The sequence below is a fragment of the Terrapene carolina genome, unplaced genomic scaffold, assembly GCF_002925995.2.
Source record: "Terrapene carolina triunguis isolate 2854851 unplaced genomic scaffold, T_m_triunguis-2.0 Scaffold67, whole genome shotgun sequence".
NCBI classification, from domain to species: domain Eukaryota; kingdom Metazoa; phylum Chordata; order Testudines; family Emydidae; genus Terrapene; species Terrapene triunguis.
The window spans coordinates 40,272,232-40,291,270 of record NW_020664418.1 but is presented as its reverse complement, the minus strand read 5'-3'; positions in this window follow the sequence as shown (position 1 = coordinate 40,291,270).

Genomic DNA, 19,039 nt, shown 5'->3' with positions numbered 1-19,039 from the left:
AGGGTCTCTCTCTTACTAAGAAAACTCGGTACAATAAACTGAACATTCTTGTAGATCACATTTGCTCTCCAGAATATTTGCAAATAAGTAAACGGATGGTGTTAGGAATACCAGCAAAGCAATCAGAGAGATTGATTAGTTTTATTCCAGAGAGTATTAGTTAATATTCTTTCTGCTCTTTCCATCCAGCTTTCGTCCTCGGGCAGGAACCTTGCCTTCCTCTGGGTTTGTAAAGCACTTGAGATGACTGTGGCTCTGTATACTGAAATATCTATAGCACTAGCTACTGTAATAAATAATATTGCATTGTGATATTCAGATCCAGATCCTCAGCACTTTTCCATTAAATTCAAATCTGAATAGAAAGACGATCTTGGGGTTAAGGCATTGGATTAGGGCTGGCTTCATACCCTTCTCGACACCAAACTTCCTGTGGGACTCTAAGCAACTCTCTTCTCTGTATCTCAGTTCTGCGTCTGTAAAATGAGGATAAAAGATAATCAACCTTCCTTTGTCTGTCTTGTCTCTTTAGACTTCAAACTCTTCAGGGCAGGGACTTTGTGTGTGTGCACGACACTTAGCACAATGGAGCCCCAGTTTCAGTAACCGCTGCTGCAGTACAAATAATAATGCAGAACCTGAGGAATACAGAGGAGGGAGATGTTGTTCACCCTGCTGGAACTTTGATTAGCCAGGGGAAGATAAAGAAGATTCACTTGCTCTTGAACTTACTCACAAACATATAAACAGGGAAGGGCAAACAAAGGGTCAATCAAAGGATAAGAACAGGTTGTTTAACAGCAACTTAATTCCTCACCAAGCCAGCAAATGGTTTTCTCAGTGACCCCCAAAACAAGCTGTGCCTTTGGGAAAACAAATGCAACAATTCATTACTTTCTTATTATCTTCCAAGCCACAGAGTTAATAAAGCCAGTATTTTCAGCTACAATAACTGCAAAACTTTCATGTGAAAACCACAGCAGAAAATGACAGGCCTTAAAGGCATGGCATGGGAGGGTAGGGAGTTATTAAGGGAGATTTGCGAGCTTGTTATCTGGGTCCTGGAGCTTCCCAAATGTAACCTCATCTGGCTCCAACTCTAGAACACACAATGAATGTAAAGAAAAGGGAGCAAAAATGAACAGAAGCGGCAAGGAGAGGAAAAACTGGCAGGTACTTACTAAAATTACATTTCTGCTCCAGTTTTCATGGCTGTTTTAAAAAAAGAAAAAAGTGGGTTCATTAAAATGTCCAAGAGTCTGTGACATGGATGTTGGAAGTTACAGTTAATTTCATCTATGGCCAAGCCCTTGGAATTTCATAGGTTGAATTTGCTCCTCAACAACAGTTACAGACAGGTGTGGGGGATTTCAACCGGGTGACTCAGTGGGAAATTCAATTCTATGGCTACCTCCTTCCCCCTGAGGATATACATGTGAAGGCTTTGGATTATGATTATATCTATCAGATCACTGAGTTTTCATGATGTGTATATATATATATATATACAGAGAGAGAATAGTTGTCAGCTGATTTCTCATGACACATTCAAATACCCCTGTCCTCCTTGTGATTTTTATTAATGATTTATTTGTATTATGATATTGCCAAGAGGCCCCAATTGAAATCAGAGGTTCACTGTGTTAGACAGTATATACAGACTTAGTAAGAGACAGTCCAGGCCAAACGAGTTTGCAGTCTAAACAGAGAAAGAGCAGAAGCATCATCCCCATTTTACATATGGGGAACTGAGGCACAGAGAGGTTAGCCCAATATTACACAAGGAGTCTGTGACAGAGCCAGGAACTAAACCCAGATCTCCTGTATTGTAGCCCACAATGCCATCCTTTCTCCCTTTAGCGTAGAGTATCCTCTTTCCTAACTAATTAACCACTGTGAAATTTTAGTCACACCCAACATCCTTATTTGTGCAAATCATCTCACTGGTAGTATGAGGTCCCAAGCTATTTTCATCAGAGAAATTTCCTTGAGCTCAGCAATGTGGTTCAGTGTCCATGCAGCCATGGTGACTGGTACCTTCTCCTTAAGAATGGCAACTGAAGAACAGTAGTAAATCTACAGCATGGCTAGCAGAAATAAAGACTTCACACATGCTGGGCCTAGGGTGACCAGACAGCAAGTGTGAAAAATCGAGACGGGGTGGGGGGTAATAGGAGCCTATTTAAGAAAAAGACCCAAAAATCGGGACTGTCCCTATAAAATCGGGACATCTGGTCACCCTAGCTGGGCCTGACTCTCCACTATCTTGCACACTGAGAATCCATTTAAACCCATGCAAAGTGGCTGTAAACCCATGCAAAGTGGCTGTAATATGGAGTGCTTCTCCAATCAGTCTCATTATCCCACCAACACATGTCCTCTTGACTTAGGGGAACAATCTCTCTTCATTCATTTAATGTCAAGGTTTGTCAGCAAAAGAGCTAAGTAGCAAAGCGGTCAAAATATTTCCACAAACTGTTTTTGTCAAAAATTGGCCTTTTAAAAAATGAAACATTTTGTGAAAAATTGTTGAGATTACTGGGGGGGGGGGAGGTGTTCCCCATTTTTGCTTGTGAAATTTGCCACAATATTTTTTATCACCAATTGGATCTAAATTGGTTTTGAAATCACTATTGAAATGATTCATTTCCTTGGTTTTCAGTAAGAAGATGCAGCTTTCAGTAAACAAAAACAAACAAAAAAAACCCCTGTTGACAACGATGCTGTTGAAAATCAGGTTGATAAAAATTATGATAAAAATGTTGATTAAAAACTATCATGGGAGATTCCATGAAAAATGGAAAAGAAGTCCATTTCTAACCTTGCGAAAGGGAAACACCTTCAAAATTTCAAACATTTCCATGAAATTGTGTTCCCCTTCCCCCACCCCACTAATTAGCCAGTTGTACGTTGTACACCCTTGGCTATTAGGAACTGGAGTAATAGCACTATTGAGCTTACATAGGTCTCTCAGCAGCCATCAGATGATAATGACTTTCACTGCCAACTTGGTTTTGTGTGACTTCCCTTCCTCCCCTGCCCTCCACCCAAACATACAGTCTCTAGTGGGATACACTGGCAGGCTTCCCCTGATTTATGAGTACTTTTTATTTGCAGAGAGATTAGGTTGTGGTGAGTCGGATCCGTTTAGATTTCCTTGATGGTTCGTGGTTAGTTTTAATGCAACGTCACAGTAAATCAGGTGTCTGTGCTTATCTACGGCAAAGTGAAACTGATTCATTAGCTAGCAGAAGAGACTTTCCTAGAACAACAAGTCATTAAGCTTGAAAGCTTATTTACAATAGGCTCCAGTGGAAGGTGGCATTTATAGCATGCAGTCACCCCCTAAGGAACCCGCAGGACTTTGCTGCTTCCTAGGAGGGGCATTCCGATGGGGACATTTGTTTGCTTATCTAGTAATTTATTTTCCCAGCTCCGATGAAGGATGTAGCTTTCATTGAGCTCCTGTGTTTTAATCAGTTTTCCAGCTGGCTATACCTGGAGGCACAAGAGTGTCAGGTGACTTTGCCCAAGGTCACAGACTGAGTCAGTGTATTTGGAACCCCAGAATCCTTAGGCCTCTCATCCCTTTGCTTTAATGGCTGCACCACAGAGCTTCAGAAAGAATGTTCTTGACTCTTTTAAGTGCAAGGGTGCATGTAGTAGAAGGGACTTGAGCTTTCTTGGTCCCAGAGATGCATGCCACTTAAATTCATTTGTGAGCGACATTATAGTACAAAAAATCCTTATTGAGCTTAGACCTGGCTGCCCTGGAGTCCCCACTCCACATGGCAGCATATGAGAAAGCCAGTCCTGTCCCTAGGCCCTGGTTGGTTAGGGAGTGGGCACATAAGAGGAACTGGCCTCTGTGCCCTGCAGAGTCACAGCTGGCTAGGAAAATGGCATGGCAGGGAATCCCAGCCCTAACTGCCTGCTACCAGCCCTTCTCTCATTTGGAAATCAGGAATGCCACTCTACTGTGAGGCATGGACTGCAGGCGGGGGGGCATGCTACTGTTGCTGGGACACAGCAGGCCCTGAGACGGAGATAGACCCAGGAAAAAACTTGGGTGAATGGCCACTACAAGTTTGCACTGTGCGCAAGAATTGGACAGAGCCAAAAGGGAAGGAGCAGTGTGATCTGTCTGTTTGATGGAGTTAGAATCCATTTTGTTAAGCATTTTGGATTTATAGCATTCGGCACTCATTAATCGCTCATTTCAATGATGCTTTGGATCTGTCAGTGCTGATCAAGGTGTTGGAATAGATCTGTACACTGGAGTGATGCCTGGCTGAGTTCCTGCCACCAAAAAAGTTGTAGGAGCCTTCTCCTTCCCAAGGCAAGAGGGTGGGAATTTGGAACAGCCTAGCACACTAAGGAGCCCCCACCACAGTTATTTCAAAATGTCTCGACCTGTCTGAGGTGTTTCCTCCAGAATGAGAAAGTGGATTTTGGAAATACCCCAGCATTAATGAGATTAGTAAGGAAAGAGAAGCTTTCCGGGGCATCATTTTTATCGCCTCTCATCCCTCTCTGTGCTTTGTTCCACACTGCCCCTTATGCTTGAAATATCCTTCCAAAAATCCTTTCATTCAGGCCCTATCATTGCCTCATTCCTAAAAACTCACATGTACTGTTACCTACAAAAAATGAGTGTATTTTCAAACTGGTCAGGAATTTGATGAAAAAACATTTAGCTGGAGAGAATGACAAGTCATTGAAACCGAAACCGGTCCTGGGAAAGGGTTAATTTCTACAAATCTCCGCACTTGAAAATCTTTTGGGAAAAAAAAGTTTCAAAATTGCTGAAATGTCCCATTTTGACATTTTTAAAATGAAAAGTTTTTGGTTCAAAATGACTTTTCATTTAGAAATTTCAGTTAATTTATGCTAACCCCCCCCCTAAAAATAGGTCAAAATTGAAACAAAACATTTTGAAATGATCAAAACAAAACATTGCCAGTGATCCAGTCAGGATTTATTGGTAGGGGGCATTGTTGGTGTGTGAACATTTTTGAGATTTCAACTTTTCTTCCCGATTGAGGATGGGGAAAAAATTCAAAATGTCAAAATCTCACATTTCCTGCCCAGCTCTATTGGATTTACACTCAAACAACAAACAAAATGCACCATTGGTCTGCCTAAACTGAGTAACCTTACAATCATACAAATGTAACCTTGTCCTTTCTCTTCCTGATGTATGTTGTATGTTCTTTGAGGCAAGGATCCGTGTTTATGTGTTTTCTGTTAAGTGCCTAGCACACCTGGGAGATAAGGGAGGGCTATTAAATAATAATGATAATAATAGACCCTTGTATAGCTGAAGTCCCTTTTAGCATTAAATAGAAGGATGAAAGCCTCCCAATGTCTCTTTCATCTCAAGCTTCTATGGTTATAACAGATGCATCTGTTCTAAATGAATGCCATGCATGACAAATAATACTGAACATGAGTACACGTGCTTAGGAATTCTGTGAATAATTGGCACATTTTGATTAACTCCATGTGCTGACACTACCATGTAACCCATGAAATGCCTAGATGTGGGCCAGATTCTTACCTGAGGTAAAACAGCAGAGCTCTATTAAATATGGCTACCAGTGGTCTGGTTCCTCATCAGCACTGCCTTAGGCTGTTGACTCGGTTGTATCTCATTCCAGGTCAGGTCTCTCAGGTGCAGTCAGAAGGGGACAGAGTCTTTGCCCTCCAGCAGAGTCCCTCTGGATACCTACCCCTTATGGTGTCACAGGGGAACAAACGCACAACTGAGGAGCCAGAAAATAAACAGGTGGGTGAGGTAACATCTTTTAGTGGGCTAACTTCTAGTGGGGAAAGAGACAAGCTTTCGCGCTTACACAGAGCTCTTCTGCAGTCAATCTCAGCCAGGCAGGTGGCCTATATTCCAGGCTGCCTTCTGGCTCAAAGTCTGCTGATTCACCAGCAGAGGGGCATAGTACAGCCCTCTCCACCTCAGGGGCCTTGGACCTTCTTTTAGGCAAGGGAGTAGGCTCTGCCGTTTACCAGGCCTCTAGCTTCGTAGTGCAGCCCTCTGCTCTCTTTCCACACATGCCCATGACTGAGCTGAGCTTCTTCCCTTCGCACTCCTCCTCCATTCTTGACATGATGTAGAGTTGAGCTGGGTCAGGGCTACTCCAGCCCAGAGCAGCTCCTTAATACCTGTCTGCCTGGTGCAGGGTTTAGACCCCCCCTCACAATGGCACATGGCCTTCCCTCTTCCTTGGTTACAGAACTTCCATTACTGGAAGAAGACCCAATGCATTTCTCTGCAGCTGAAGTAGTTCAGTCTTTGGCCTGGTCTACACTGGGGGGGGGAGGATTGATCTAAGATATGCAACTTCAGCTACGAGAATAGCGTGAAGCTGAAGTCGACGTATCTTAGATTGAATTAAAATTACTTACTTCGCGTCCTCGCGGCGCGGGATCGACAGCCGCGGCTCCCCCGTCAACTTTGCTTCCACCTCTCACACTGCTGGAGTTCAGCAGTCGACGGGAGAGAGATCGGGGATCTATTTATCGCGTCTACACTACACATGATAAATCGATCCCCGATAGATCGATCGCTACCCTCCAATCCGGCGGGTAGTGTAGACATACCCTTTGTAATATTACCTAGGACATACAACAGCTGCATAGGAACACACTGCCTCCCATGCCTCGTTGCTGAAATGTTCTACTTAAGATTGTGAGCTCTTTGGGGCAAAGGCTGTCTTTTTGTTCTGTGTTTGTACAACACCTAGCAGAATGGGGTCCTGGTCCTTGACTGGGGCTCCTAGGTGCTATGATAATAAAATAATAATTATTATCATACAGATGGTTCAGTGAATGTCTCGTTCCCATTCATGGGCATTTTGGTCGCAATTAATTTTACCTAATACTCTACAGAGGGGAAAATTGTACAGCTGTTAGGGTCCAAAGCTATGGGGTGTTGCGTGCTCTTCACAGGAGAGGACCCTTTGTGTCTCTGTGTTATACCTCTTTCCCCAACCCTCTAGCTGTCTTGTCTATAGATGATAAGCTCTCAGGGGTAGGGACTGTCTACTTTGTGTCTGAATGGTGCCTGGAACAATGGGACCCTATTCTTAATTAATTCCCAGGCAATATCATAATAAACATTATTATTAATAATAATAGTCATCATCATCATCAGGTTAATGAACAGACTATGAAGAGCCTTCTGTGCGCCATAAAGTTCTGTCTATGATATAACACAGCATATTTATTAAAAATATAAGGAATTAAGGAAGTGCTTTTTAACAAAATAAACCCATAAAATAATGACAACAGCAGTGAGCAAATGCTCTTTTATGGTTGCAAGAGCAACCACAAACTATAAACACAGGGTTCCTAAAAACAAAATGAGAGGACTGGAAGGAACATTGTGTTTTAGATGAGAACAACTGATCTCTCTGAATAAAGATGGAATGGGATTGGCAATACACTGAAGGAGAATGTTAAATGGACACAAGCTATTAATTTTCACTGAGGGTGAAATTCATCCCCATGCAAAGGACCAGCGCAAGGTATTAAGTGGTGTATGAGCCTATGCTGACCTCTTGCACTAGGGTGAATTTCACCAGGAATACACAAGTTCTTATTGAAGTAGAGAAATATTTTAATTTCACCTTTAAGTGGGTTAGTTCCTGAAGTGTTTACCCAATGGGCAAAAGTCTTATTGACATCAATGGGAGATTTGCCTGCTAAAGGACTGAGTAAAATCTCAGTCAAGATTTTGCCCCTCTTTTTATAATTAAAATATTGACTTATGGGAGAAAAATCAATCTATTCAGTTTCACAAACAGCTATTGTTCCTAAGCTCTAGGCCTTTCTCACACTGTTTAAAGGACAGACTTTAAAAAAGAAATGGGCCGCACACCTTCACCAATTTGGACTGTTTGGAATCTTGCCATGTCACTGCACCAACATGCAGCGAGCTTTTAATTTCAAAGGGTGGGGAGGACTCTGGGAAGTGGAGAACGTAATGCTGGAGAAGGTTTTGGACAGATGCTGTGAAACTGGAGACGAGGTACAATTGGGAAGATGGAGAGAGGCCAAAAAGGGGTAGGGAATTGAGGGCAAGCAACTGACAAAAGTAAAAAGAACAGATGCCAAATATTTTGTTTGTCTGTTATTGATAGGTGGATTTGTCTATTGATCCCAATCTTGAAAACATTTACATACATGAGGAATGTGATTTTCCTTAATGGTTAATGGGTCCTCATGGAAGCAGACTTCTTCATAAGAACAGAAGAACATCCATACTGAGTCAGATCAATGGTCCATCTAGCCCAATATCCTGTCTTCCAACTGTGGCCAGTGCCAGATGCTTCAAAGGGACTGAACAGGACAGGGCAAATTCAAGTGATCCATCCTCTGTTGTCCAGTTGCATCATCTGGCAGTTAAAGGTTTAGGCACACCTGGATCATGAGGTTGTGTTCCTGACCATCTGGGCTAATAGCCTTTGACAGACCTATCCTCCACCAACATATCTAATTTTTTTTAATCCAGTTATACTTTTGGCCTTCACCACATCCTATGGCAATGAGTTCCACAGATTGATTGTCCATTGTGTGAAGAGGTACTTCCTTTTGTTTGATTTAAGCCCGCTGCTTATTAATTTAATCATGTGAGCCCTAGTTCTTGTGTTATGTGAAGGGGTAAATAACATTTCTCAATTTACTTTCTCCACACCAGTCATGATTTTATAGACCTTTATCATATACCCCCTTAGTCACCTCTTTTGTAAGCTGAACAGTCCCTATCTCTTTAATCTCTCCTCACATGGAAGCTGTTCCATCCCCATAATGATTCTTGTTGCCCTTCTCTGTCCCTTTTCCAATTCTAATATATCATTTTTGAGATAGGGCGACCAGAACTGCATGCAGTATTCAAGGTGTGGGTGTACCATGCATTTATATGGTGGCATTATAATCTTTTCTGTTTTATTATCTATCCCTTTCCTAATGATTCCTAACATTGTTAGCTCTTTTGGCTGTTACTGCACATTGAGCAGATACTTTCAGAGAACTATCCACAATGACTCCAAGATCTTTTTCTTGAGTGGTAACAGGTAATTTAAACCCCATCATTTTGTATGTATAGCTGGGGTTATTTTTTCCAATGTACATTACTTTGCACTTATCTGCATTGAATTTCATCTGCCATTTTGTTGCCCTGTCACCCAGTTTAGTGAGATCCCTTTGTAACTTTTAGCAGTCAGCTTTAGATTTGCACATTTTGAGTAATTTTGTATAGTCTGCAAATTTTTGCAAATTTTGCCACCTCACTGTGCATCCCTTTCTCCAGATCATTTATGAATATGTTGCACAGCATAGGTCCCAGGACAGATCTTGGAGGCAGGGCCGGCACCAGGCACCCAAGCTGGTGCTTGGGGCGGCACCTAGAGGGGGGCGGCGGCGCGGCGCTCTGGCCGCCGGGGGGGAGAGCCGAGCCCCAGCCGGGGCTCGCTGCCCTGCCCCCGGCGCTCTGGCCGCCCGTGGGCGCGGTGGGGGGGGGAAGGGGGGCGGCCGGAGGCTTTTTCGCCTGGGGCGGCGAAAAAGCCAGAGCCAGCCCTGCTTGGAGGACCCCACGATATGCTCTCAAGGGCATAATTATTTGTAGGTTCGGCACCTTAGATGGCAAGTTTTTCAAGGACTGGGGGCTCTTTCCCCTTTATATTTGGAAACCACCTGTCACATAGCACACTGTGGATCTATCTCAGGGTGTTTTACTGCACTCACCCTTGTAGCGTTTGAATGCCTTCCACATTAGCTTGGCAATTGTGAAGCCTCTAGTGGATTTCAAGGTGTCTCTGGCTCTTCTCCCATTTTGAGTTATCCAAAACTCTGCTTTGGGAAATTTCTTATAGTGGGGGGAACTGGGAAAGGCAGCATGGGCAGCTGATGTTGTGAATGCCATTCTGATTGTTATGGAAAGGTGGTCAGGCTGGATACAGCTAGTGGGAAATCCAACCCAATTGAAGTAAATGGCAAAATTCCCTTTGGCTACAGTGGGGGCAGGATTTCCCCCCTAATCTTTTTTGGAAGTTTGTTCCATAGCTGGATCCCTTTGACTCAGAATGCTTTATCTGGGGGCAGGTCTACACTACGGGGCTAAGTCAACCTAAGTTACGCAACCCCAGCTACTTGAATAATGTAGCTGGAGTCAACGTACCTTAAGTCGACTTATGGCGGTGTTTATACCGGGCTGGGTCGACGGAAGAAACTCTCCCGTCAATTTACCTTACGCTTCTCATTCTGGTGGAGTACCAGAGTTGACGGGAGAGCAATCGGCGGTCGATTTAGCTAATAGACTCTGATCAAGTCATCACTTAACCTTCTCATTGTTAAGCTAAACAGGTTGAGCTGTAAGGCCTGGTTTCCAATCCTTTAATCACTCTCATGGTTCTCTTCTGCTCTTTCCAGCTAAGAAGGCTTGGATTGGTCACACCGCTTGGTTGGAAGACCTCCAAAGAAAACCCAGGAACTGGGGTGTGTGAGCCAGTAGGTGGTGTTCTTCCCTTAAAACTCCTGGATCCTGCAACTCCCCCCTCACATGAGTAATCCATACCTATGCAACTACAGTAGTCTCATTGAGCTCAACAGGACTACTTGTGTTGGTAAAGATTCGGGTCATTTTTGATTGTAAAGGAACCTTTTGATTTTTCCAAAAGCATTGTATTTCCACTCCCCACAAGAGAAGTATCTCTGGACATAGCTGTGTATATTTGGAATTTACATGGTGTGGTACAAAAGTCTTTTTCCCCCTTTTATTTCCAGCCTGCTGAATTATAAACCTGCCAGAAGAGAAGGTTTACTAGAAATATGTTGTTGACACAACCTTAACAGTAGCCATGCCTCAAGATGAAGCTGTAATAGCTCTTTTCTTTATATGTGCATGGTAATGAAATATGTGACAAATGTATTACTGGGGACTTAACAATCCTTGATAATGAGACCATGTCATAGCTCTTTGAATCTGATTTAAACGTTGATATTTATAGGGGTAAGGTTGACATCTGTCTCTGTATGTGTTTTTCAGCTGCATTTTTTTCTATCTCCCCTGAGAATGCAGCTGGCTTTTTAAATTCTGATGTGTCCTAAACAGAACAAACAAGTGGTGCCTCATGGTGATTTTATTATCTGCACTTACAACAGGTTGATCCTGAGTTCAGAAATGTCCCCATTTCCGAAGTTTTAGTCATGAATTTTTAAGCACATTTTATTTATGGCCTTGGAAGTGAAGTGAAATATTGAAGCATTTAGCCAACATTAACCTTGTGTAGACATTTTCCCATTTATTTTTAAAGAGAAAGAGCATGCCTCCTCTTTGCAATGAATATTCCAGCTCTGAAGCTCCCGGGCAGTTATACCCTTAAAATGGGCCCTGCCTGGGAAATGATTAATAACGCTAACTAGAGTCATAGGTGTACAACCTCTTTATAGATGAATCCACAAGTGGCTCAGACTCCGGTGAAAAGAGGAACACCCTGAAGAAATGATGGTTCTAATTCACATAGGGAGGAGCAATTGTTTATGTCTAGAATTGCTTTAAAAATAAGAATCAGAAAAACTCACCTATAAAATAAATTGTAGTCAATGGCAACATTCCCACTGGCTTCAGTGAAAACAAGCTGGGCCTTCTCTTTGCCAACAACAATTGGTGTATCCACAAACGTACAGCTACCCCTTTTATTCCAAAATTGTTTCCACCTGGATTAGGTTCTAAGGAGATGGTTTGCTGAAAGGGAAGAGAGGCAGGGAAACAACTGCCAGAATCCACAAGTCTTATTACTGGCTATTGTAATGAAAATACATTCATCACAAACACCTTAAAACGGGCATAAGGGAAAATTAAATCTGGATATTCTTCATGTCTCCCAGCAATTTTTCTAGCTAGGTTACAAGATTCAATTCTTTTCAGTTGTTTAATAATAATAAAAAAAAAAGGCAGAGAGAGGGTAATTGTTAGAATGAGCAGTGGGAAATGCAACAGTTTGACAAGAAATTACATGTCTTATTTGTCTCTGCGTAAGCAGCTCCTTCAGGAGATGTGTGGAGAGTAGAATGCATTGCGCTTCAGAGCAAAGGCTTCTGTTATTTCTCAGAAATGCTGCCCCTCGGTTCTGTACTGGCATCCTCTCCGTTGCAAATCCCAGAGATGCAAATGCAAACCCAGGCCCTGACTGTGAACTGAGAACAGTGTTGGAGTACCCCTGCTTGGTTCTCAGTGCAGGACCGAGACTAAGGGATCCAGGCAGAGCTGGCTTAGCTGGTGTCAAATCTTCTGGGCATGCTTTCCATTTGCATAGCATTAAAAAGACCACATATTTCACAGTTCCGTTATCAATTAACATGGGGCATGCTGGAGGCCAGTTTTCTACCGCTCTACTCAATTTTTCTCTCCTCCTTGATATTTACACCTTTCAGACATATGCACATGGTTCTCATATTTCCCTGTCATTCTCTTTTACCCAGGCTAGACACATTTAGTCATTTATTCTTGCCTCATTTTCCGCATGTTTGTGGCTTGCCTCAGATTGGTTTCCAGTTCTCTGGCATCTCCTGATGTTGGGGTGCCCAAACCAGTATTTAGATGGACTGTTACCAGAGCCATAGAATGAGGGGCCACCACCCCACCATCCATTATGTGAGACGCTTGTGTATACAACTCTAAGTATTATTGACTTCATTTGCTGCCTTATTGCCCTGAAGGCTCACAACCCTTCAGATTTACTTCACGATACTGGTAATTCCTTCTTCCATGTCATTAAAGGTATTGGGCAAATTGACATAGCTCCATGGATTTCAGAGGAGCTGCACCCATTTACATCAGCTGAAGGTCTGCCCCATTAAAGTGGATCCTGTCACACCCCAAAGGACACTTCCTTTCAGCTTGATTTATTGCCAGGAGACCTAATCTTTTGTTTACAGGCCTTGACAAAGATTTCAATCCTGGTGCCAATGCTCCCATCCAAGCTGGTTTAGCTCAGTGGCTCTCAACCAAGGGTTCACGAACCCCGGAGGGTACACAGAGGTCTTCTGGGGGTACATCAACTCATCTAAATATTTGCCTAGTTTTACAACAGGCAAATATAAAAAGCACTAGTGAAGTCAGTGCAAACTAAAATTTCACACCGTCAATGTTTATACTGCTCTATAGACTATATGCTGAAATGCAAGTACAATATTTATATTCCTATTGATTCATTTTATAACTGTATGGTAAAAATGAGAAAGTCAGCAATTTTTCAGTAATAGCATGCTGTGACACTTTTGTATTTTTATGTCTGATTTTGTAAGCAAGTAGTTTTTAAGTGAGGGGAAACTTGGTACGCAAGGCAAATCAGACTCCTGAACGGGATACAGTAATCGGGAAAGGTTGAGAGCCACTGGGTTAGCTTACAGGCATGCAACAGAATGCCAGGTATTAGCAGTTATAAAACTAAGAATATTCCTACCCTGATTGTATGTATGTACCTTGTGATGTAAAATCTCATAAAAGTATCAACAGATTATTTGTTGGCGCTTTTGTTTTACAGAAAACATAGCCTGCCCTAGGTTAGCACACGAGGGTTGAATGTGGATTTAAAAAGTCATATGTCAGAGGGGTTGAGCTCCCACAATTCCAGCTGAAGTCAATGGGAGGATTAAGTGCTCGGTGTCTCCGGGGAAATAAAATTAGACCCTAAGGGAATATTTAACACTATATAGGAGAAGGAAGTCCTGTCTAGTCCTTCCAGAATCTTCCTCTGAAGCTGATTGAAAAATTGGCTGTGTGCATGGGTACAGCATGCAATCATTCTTGGGGAAAGATCTGACTGGAAGCAAGAATGCCCTGGGTCTTTTTGCTCACACAGGAACTATAGGGAGACTCAGAAATAGCAGCTTCAGGTTAGAGGTGGTGTGACGTATGAAGGATTTAGTTATTCAGGGCTCTGAGACACAAGATGCAGTGAGTGGGGACAGGAGGATGGGTGGGAAGTGTCATATCAGAGGCAAACAACAGAGTTTTGAAAAGTTTAACCTTATGGGGCTGGAAAATGTTGAAATGTCTTGTGAAAGGGGCTTTTATCCATGTATTTCCAATTCATTCAGAACCAGGCTGCCTGGACATTTCAGGAAACTGCCTGATCTTGTAAGATGTTCATCCCACGCCTTAAGTTAAACATCCTATCATAGAGGTGGGCAAACTACAGCCCGCGGGCCACATCCGGCCTGCGGGACCGTCCTGCCTGGCTCTTGAGCTCCCGGCTGGGGTGGCTAGCCCCCGGCCCCTCCCCTGTTGTCCCCCCACAACCCCATGCAGCCTCAGCTCCTTGTGCCGCCAGCGCTCTGGGCGGCAGGGTTACGAGCTCCTGCCAGGCAGCGTGGCGGCGTGGCTGGCTCTGGCCGGGCGGCACAGCTGCCAGTCCTGGTGCTCTGAGCAGCATGGTAAGGGGGCGGGGAGCGGGGGGTTGGATAAGGGACAGGAGGTCCCGGGGGGCAGTCAGGGGACAGGGAGCAGGGGGTGGATAGGGGGCGGGGGCCAGGCTTCTTTGGGGAGGCAGAACCTTCCCTAACCGGCCCTCCATACAGTTTCGGAACACCGATGTGGCCCTCAGGCCAAAAAGTTTGCCCACCCCATCCTATCAGAACCTCTGAATCTCTTTGAGATTAACTCATCTCCATTTGAGAACTGCTGCTGTCCTCCTCACTGCCACTTCCATTTGTGCCATCATACACACAAACACACACACAAACTTGAATGCAAACATGACATATTACACACCAAAGACCAAATTCTGCCCTAGGAAGCCTACATGCTGCCATCCTTGAAATCAAAGGGAGCTCTGCACAGCAGGCCAAGATGAGAAGAATGAATTCCTGTATTTAAAAGATAAAAAGAATGGAGGCAGAAGGACATTAAACATTCCAAGTACATCTGATGTGTTGAAGTCCTAAGAACACAGAAGGATGGATATGATACAACCCCTGGTACTCCAGCACTATCCTGGGATATTGTAAAAGGGCCTCAGGGGAATCCAAACAAAGGGAGGAAGCATTTTTTTTTTGTTCCACTGACCCCAGTAAATGTACTTGCTAAGTGAAGAGGAAAAGGGATATACAGACCTCACTGCCTGAGGTTCAGGGAAAACCTCTTTGTGCTTCAAACTTTGGAGAAATTGTTCAAGAACAGTTCATTTCCACACAGAGATTACACCTCCAAAGTGAGGGAGACCTTGGGGCTATTTGCTTTACAAGTGCCAGTAGCACCACACTTAACCTGTTGGGAACCATTTGAACAGGATTTTAATTTTTCTCAGGCTTCTAGTTATTGCATTTGTGAAGTGAGGGAGAAAGGAAAATCTTGTGGGTAAGAAAGTGAACGTTTTTTTCTTGGCTCTGCCAACGCCTTTCTGGGTGAGGTCAAGTACAGTGCCCAGTGTCTCCATGTCATTTGTCCTCTGTCTAGTGGTGATAATACTTTCCTGCAGAGCTGATTCAAACCGGAATTTCCATCATGTGGAAAATTTAAACCTTTCAACTCTTTCATCCGGAAGCTGAAATATCCAAAAATTTTCACAGCATGAAAAGTTCTGGAAATTTTTGATTCAGAAATGTCAAAATATTTTAGACATTTTCTATCAAAACATAAAGTTTTAACATTCCCAAATCAAAATGCTTTGTTCTGGGTCTGTTCAGCATTGAACTGCCACAGTGACTCATGGGGGGTGTAGTTCAGCTGCCCTATGTTCCCATTCGCCCCAATGCACTGGGCTCTCCAGCTGAACTACATCTCCCCTGATGCGCTGTGGTGGTGGGGAGAGAACAGAGTACATCATGGGAGATGTAGTCCAGCTTGGAGCCTGGTCCACTGAGGAGAATGGGAGCATGAGGCACCTGAAATACAGCTCCCATGAGGCATTACGGTATCTCAGGTGGACACAGATTAATGTTGACCTGACCCAATATGAAAGGTTTTGATTTGGTTTGACAAACCAAAAATATTTCAGTTTAGGATGACCTGACCAGAAGCAAAATATTTTGTTTAGATTTTCCTGATGGAAAATGAAAAAAAAAAAGACAAAAATCAACATTTTCCCATTGAAAAATTCAGTTTTGCAAAACACCACATTTTCTGTAGAAAAACATTTTGATGAAAATTTCCCAACCAATTCTACTTACTTCCTTTGTAAGGGTGTGGCTACACTAAACTAATTTATGGTTGCAAAGTATGTTGAAACGTTGAGAGAAAAGGTGCTGGAAAAATGTACACTGCTATCATTATTACGGTATCTTTTTCCAATATTTTCAGTCAACAGAACCCAGGCAGTGACTGTAAAAGAGAAAAATAATTATATTTCTTCTGCCAGTAGCTTCTCCTGGTGCAGAAGGACAGTGTTATCTTGCTAAAATTCAGTTCCCTTTGACAACAGAGCCTAGTTTTGGTATCTGAAGAACAGTTTTCCCACTACCTTTTCCTACAGAAAATAGATTGACTACAGAGAACACATTGAAGAGTGTGTGCAGAAGACAGCAGCTGTATAACGGAGGATATAAGCAGGGACTGGCTACTGCATGGTAAAATTAGGCTTTATGGTACTAAATTTCACTGCAGATGGCTGGTTTTTTTCTCCAATTTTCATTGCAAGGAAAGCCTTAGTGGATTAATTTGCATGTTAGTGAGACATGGATAGACGGTGCAAGTGAATGATGAGTGGGTCTTGGAGAGGTCTCCTACTAATCTGGAGATAGCTAACCAATGTTATTCCCACTGTGACAGAGTGTTTAGAGATGGCGCTTGAGCCAGCACCCTGATCACTATTAGCACCAATTAGATGCCCCTCTCCTCCCGAAGGCCTGATAACTAGGCCAGACTGGGGTTAAACAGTTAATGGGTTAGTTAGCCCATTAGCAGGCAAGTGGTTTAAAAAGAGCACAGGAAGGAAGCGGTCGAGGAGGAAGGGTGGCGGAATAGTGACAGAGACAGGTGGGGGTGGGGAATTCTCTGAGTAGAGCCACCTCCACTCCCTTCCCTGGAGAAGGGGCCAGAAAGCTGGAAAACAGTGCAAAGGTGTGCACACACTGCTATGGATTGGTGGAGAAACTGAGACACTTTAAATAAAGTACACACTGGTGTTTACAAGCAATAAGGTCTCAGAAAGAGGAGTCGGTATGATAGCCGTGTCCCATCACACCCACTGAGACAGATGCTGCCCTTAGCTATACCATTGTAAAGAAAGAATAAGTCACGTGAAGCCAATAGAGTTACACCCGTACAAATATGAAATCAGACCCACTAGGTGCATTCTTCTTCTCGCCAATTAATAGGCTCTTCCTCTGGAAGTGAACAACATGAATTTCTGTAGTCTGGCGATTGAACTGTCAATACTTGTCTGTGTCTTTTACAAACTTTAGCTAACCTTAGACACCACACTGCTGCCTCTCTGCCGATTTCACAGTTCCAGATACCCAAAAGACAGAAGGCTTTCCCAGGAGGACAATTATGTTTCAAATTGCCTCAAATCGATCTTTTTCTACTTCTTCAAATGAAAGAAATCAACTGTGAATTCCTTTCATATTACAATAGTTTATAAAGACCTTTAACATCTTTTGAACAGCAGTTGCTGACAGGTCCCATAGATCCAAAACTTTAAGGCAACTTTGCTAGCCTCAAAGCCACACAAAAAATTTGCCAGAAGTCCAAAGGCCACATTTAAGACCTGATTTTCAGAAGAACTGAGTGCTCACACATCCCATTGAACTCAAGGGGAGCGACAGTGGCTCCGCACCTTTGAAAATGAGCCCGCTAGCTTGCAAGGCATACAGCAGATTGTCACTACCATCACCTTGAATACTGGTGAGCTTTGACTACACTGAACCTTGACCAGAGTGGCCTCAATCTGACCACCTTTAGTTCACGGAAATGGACATCGTTTTTCATCCCATCAGGGATTCAGGCACCCAGGTCCATTAGCTTTCCAAGATGAAGCGGATTGTATGCAGTCTCCGGCCCCTGAGGGGAAAAAAAATAAAGTTAATCAGTCAGAATATTCAGTCACCTTTTAACTTTTCCAGCCCCTTTGGAGTCCCCCCCTGCTCTCCACAAAAGTTAATTAGATATCAGGGGAAGAAAATATCATGAGCTGGGGCTTGGGCATTTTTCATGAAAGCACCTGTATAAAATCAAAGCTGGATTCTCTGCCTTGACATTCTTCTCTGCGACATTGTTTTAACAGTGTGCTAGGGCAGTGTTTCCCGAACTTGGGATGCCGCTTGTTTAGGGAAAGCCCCTGGCGGGCTGGGCCGGTTTGTTTACCTGCCGCGTCCGCAGGTCCGGCCGATCACGGCTCCCACTGGCCACGGTTCGCTGCTCCAGGCCAATGGGCACTGCAGGAAATGGCGGCCAGTCTGGGCACAAGAAACTGAAATGGGGTGTGTGGGTCAAGTTGAATGTGGATCAGGAAAAACATTTAACGTTATTATGGAAATTCACTGGAGCCTGGTGCACAGAGGCTGCAAAGGCGGGCTGTATCAGCAGAGAGATAGAAACAAAGCAGAAGAGGCAAGACTGACAGTGTATAAGACATGTTTTGGCTCCCTGTGATGGTACTAGCATGCAGGCCGGAGATTTTTACCATGCGGGAGGTGCGAGGAGGAATCTACATTCTTGAGTGGGAAAAGCTTGGAATTGGGCTGATTCTCACTGGAAAACAAAGAGGCATGTGGCGATTGTAGAGAAGTGTTCACAGCTCCATCAAGAGAGTAGATTTCTTACCCTGGCACATGTCTAAAACAAGGGGACAATATTGAAATGTCAGTGGGACTTGGTGAGAAACTTCGGCTAAACTGCTTCGTCTGAAGGATCATAAAAATACAGAATAAGTTTAATGAGAAAGTAACAGATGTTTAGTTGAACTAGGTTATCTTCCGGAGGAGCTGGTGGCTGGAATACAGGATTAAATAAAAATAAAATAAAAAGAGCATATCAAGCATGGACAGTCTTTGCTTGTTCATGAAGTTTATTATGTTTGATGTT